Here is a 4429-nt window from a genome sequence, read left to right on the forward strand (position 1 = left end):
GGGGGGGGGAACATGGCTATAGTATCATTTGCTTGTAGAATAACAATGTCAACTTTGGGGCACCAGTCACCACTAATTGACTTGTATTAGTAGCTTAATATTTTAGAGACTGGGGGTCCCTGTCTCAACATTAAACTAGCTCAGTAGCTCATAGTTTGGTTGGCTTTCATTTTCAATAATTTCTTGTGCTGGATTTTGCTTAAATGAGATCTTTAAAAGGAAATAGATGGCCATTACTTGTTGGCATTATTCTTCCTGGAAATAAATTCAGCCAGAATTTATAGAAATAAAAAAAAGTGTGGTGGTGGTGGGGGGGGGGGAGGTTGTAAAAAAACATATTTGCTCAAAATCCTTTATCTTTTTTTAGAAAGATATCTTTTCCTACAAAGGAATGAGGAAAGGATCCTTGATTTTAGGGGTGTTCATGGTTCGGTTTGGTTCGGTTTTCCCCTAAAAAGAAACCAAACCAAGTAGGTCGGTTTTTAAATATTAGAACCAAACCAAACCAATTTAAGTCGGTTTTTTCTCGATTCGGTTTATAATCGGGTTTGTCGGTTTTTAGGTTTTTTCGGTTATTTGTCGGTTTTTTCTTAAATATAAGACATACACTACCAAAACACATATTTCGGCGAGCACATTTTCAACGTAACACTATCAAATCAATTGCCCTTTGAGATTTCTGTTTATTTACTAAGATATATTGATGATAATTGAATCAAATACTAATGAATAATTTAATGACTCAATTAAAAATATATTATTTTTACACGAAATGGATTCTTACACTTACAAAAGAAAACTACCAATCAAACTAGAATGTAAAGGTAAAGAACTATACTAAAAGTGCAAACTATTAACATTCACCATTAAATTTTTTAAACTTCATACAAAATATATATATATATATATATATATACATACTATATATATTATATATATATATATATATATATATATATATATATATATATATATATATATATATATATATATATATATATAATATAAATATAACATAATATATATAGAAATATACATATATATATATATATATATATACATATATATATATATATATATACATATATATATAGGTGTAATAATAAATTTGAAATAGCTACTCCTATAGGCGGATTGGTTCGATTTTTTTTGGTTTTTTCTGATTAAAACTAAAACCAAACCAAATTTGATCGGTTTTTAAAATTCAAAACCAAAACCAAACCAAATCAAAAAGTATCAGTTTTTTTTGGTCAATTTGGTTTGGTTCGATTTTTCGGGTTTTTATGAACACCCCTACCTGTGATGCTTTGTCAGTTGTCACAGATCCTTTCTCCACTCAAATGGGAAGTGGGAACTTGGACTTGTCTTCACAAATTTCTCCTTTTATCATTTACTTCTCAAATATGTTAAAGCTCAATTCACACCTAAATTTTGTGTACAAATTCTGATATTGCACTCTCACCTCTAACTTTTAGCCTTTTTTTTTGGGTTAAATTTTTTTCTTACCCCTTGCTTTTATGTTCGTGAACGGTGAAAATTCTAAACTATTTGCTTTCTCACGTCAATTCACCGCTTAATCATGGTAAATTAGTCAATTATTTTTTTCCTCTTACATGATTAGTGTCTTTTGAGTCTTCCCAGGTATGCATGATGATTTGTGACTAATTAGGTCAATCACACCTTGGGGCTTGTAAGTTACGTCTGGATTTACTTACTTTTTGGTAAATAAATTTCGATGGTGAAATGGCAAACATCTTAATTTGAAGCATCCATACTGTATTGGTCAAAATCTGACCGCTGCGGTCGGCCTAACCGAGATCCCGTCCAAGCGACGAGACAGTAGAAGACGACATGGTTAGCTCCAAAACCCCGTACTCATAATACCCGCCATGACAAAGAACGACACTCGGGGAATAACGAAAGCGGACGTGGTGTGAAAGTGTATTGACCCAAGAACATAGTGAGGATTCCATAACTATATATAGGGAGAGAAACTTTCATTGGGGGGGGGGGGGGGACTTTTTTCTCTCTCTTTCCTCTCCTCTGTAATCTTCTTAGCAAAAGGAAGACAAAGTCATCTTCCATGGAGGATGAAAAACAGTCATCTCCATCGATTAGCAAAAGAAGAAAGGAAAAGTATAAATAAGATTGATCACCCCTATTTCATCTTATGCATTATTTTTTGATTTGTTTATGGATCTGGAGGTTATTATGTTTGACTAAGATTTACCTCTTCATCTTTGTTAATTGATTTAATCACAAAGGTTTCGCTATCTTTTGGACCAACAATTTGACGCCGTTTGCGGAGATTTCTTAGTGAAAACTTCCTAGTCTTCTCTGGATCAAAAAACGAAAACATGATCACCCACCGAGAGGAACGGTAAGTAAATCTCACACGCCAACCTAGATCATGATGCTATATACAAGCAAAAGTTGCAACCAACATCATCCCCCGCACGCCGGGCAGCCCATGAACCAGTCAAAACAAGCCTAGCCCGCACAGGACAAAGGCACAAAAGGGAAGGGAAAGAGAGATGAATACGGTTACAAAACTCAGAAAACACCATCCCCGTCAACCATCGAAGCGCCAAGCAGAGCGAGTAACGCTGCCGATTCACCTTCGTTCACCAACTCATCAGATCGGGATAAGGAGAATATCATCCTAACCCACATTCTGCTGGTTGCTCAAACAAGAACGCAAGCGCAGCACGGGTAAGCGAGCAAGGAAACATCCCAACTGAAGAATGGGAAATTATTACGGAACTACCGAAATATCGTCCACCAGACAAACCAAACGCCTAGGAAGTGATACCCTTCAAATGATACTTCCTCTCCCTCACCAAAGAGGTGTCCCAAGAAAGCCTTCCTGGGAACTTATAGATCGGGCCGACGAGGGGGAACCCCAAGGTCAAAGCGTAATTCATCGTCCCATCCACCAATGATATCTCAAGATCGGAAAGCGAAAAGGCTAGACAGGAAAACTCCAATATGTGTGTGAAACGTGTGTGAGCAAAGCAGTAGCGTTTCCTGCTCTCCGATATCACAATCCCCGACGCAAACAAAATCAGGCAAACTGGGACTCCCCCTGAAGATACCCCTCTCCGAAAAACCGGGACTAACGACGGGTCAATATTTCGACGAAAGTTCGAAATAACACCCTTAACGCCAAGGGCCTCCGCCAAAAAGAAGAGTTCGGCCTTGATCGAACAACGACGGGTTAATATTTCGACGAAAGTTTGAAATAACACCCTTAAGGCCAAGGGCCTTCGCCAAAAAGAAGAGTTCGATCTCGATCGAACAACCACGGGTTAATATTTCGACGAAAGTTCGAAATAACATCCTTAAGGCCAAGGGACTTCGCCAAAAAGTAGAGTTCGACCTCGATCGAACAACGACGGATTAATATTTCGACGAAAGTTCGAAATAATACCCTTAAGGCAAAGGGCCTTCGCCAAAAAGAAGAGTTCGACCTCGATCGAACAACGACGGGTTAATATTTCGACGAAAGTTCGAAATAACACCCTTAAGGCCAAGGGCCTTCGCCAAAGAGAAGAGTTCGATCGTGATCGAACAACGACGGGTTAATATCTCGACGAAAGTTCGAAATAAAACCATTATGGCCAAGGTCCTTCGCCAAAAAGAAGAGTTCGACCTCGATCGAACAACGACGGTTAATATTTCGACGAAAGTTCGAAATAACACCCTTAAGGCCAAGGGCCTTCGCCAAAAAGAAGAGTTCGACCTCGATTGAACAACGATGAGTTAATATTTTGACGAAAGTTCGAAATAACACCCTTAAGGCCAAGGGCCTTCGCCAAAAAGAAGAGTTCGACCTCGATCGAACAACGACGGGGTAATATTTCAATGAAAGATCGAAATAACACCCTTAAGGCCAAGGGCCTTCGCCAAAAAGAAGAGTTCGACCTCGATCGAACAACGACGGGTTAATATTTCGACGAGAGTTCGAAATGACACCCTTAAGGCCTTAAGGCTAAGGACCTCCGCGAAAAAGAAGAGTTCGACCTCGATCGAACAACGGCGGGTTAATATATTTCGACGAAAGCTCGTAATAGCACCCTTAAGGCCAAGGGCCTTCGCCAAAAAGAAGAGTTCGACCTCGATCGAACAATGACGGGTTAATATTTCGACGAAAGCTCGAAATAACACCCTTAAGGCCAAGGGCCTTCGCCAAAAAGAAGAGTTCGACCTCGATCGAACAACGACGGGTTAACATTTCGACGAGAGTTCGAAATGAAACCCCTAAGGCCGAAAGCCATCACGAAGAAAACTAGGACTCGCGACGGGATGATACTTCGATAGAAGCTCGAAAATTAAATCCCTACGGCTAAGGCCGCTATTAGAAAAAGAATCCGATACCATTCAGACTTTGACGGATTAGTACCTCGACACAAGGTGAAAAGCACCATCC

Source organism: Nicotiana attenuata, unplaced genomic scaffold (genome assembly GCF_001879085.1).
Source record: "Nicotiana attenuata strain UT unplaced genomic scaffold, NIATTr2, whole genome shotgun sequence".
Taxonomy (NCBI): Eukaryota; Viridiplantae; Streptophyta; class Magnoliopsida; order Solanales; family Solanaceae; genus Nicotiana; species Nicotiana attenuata.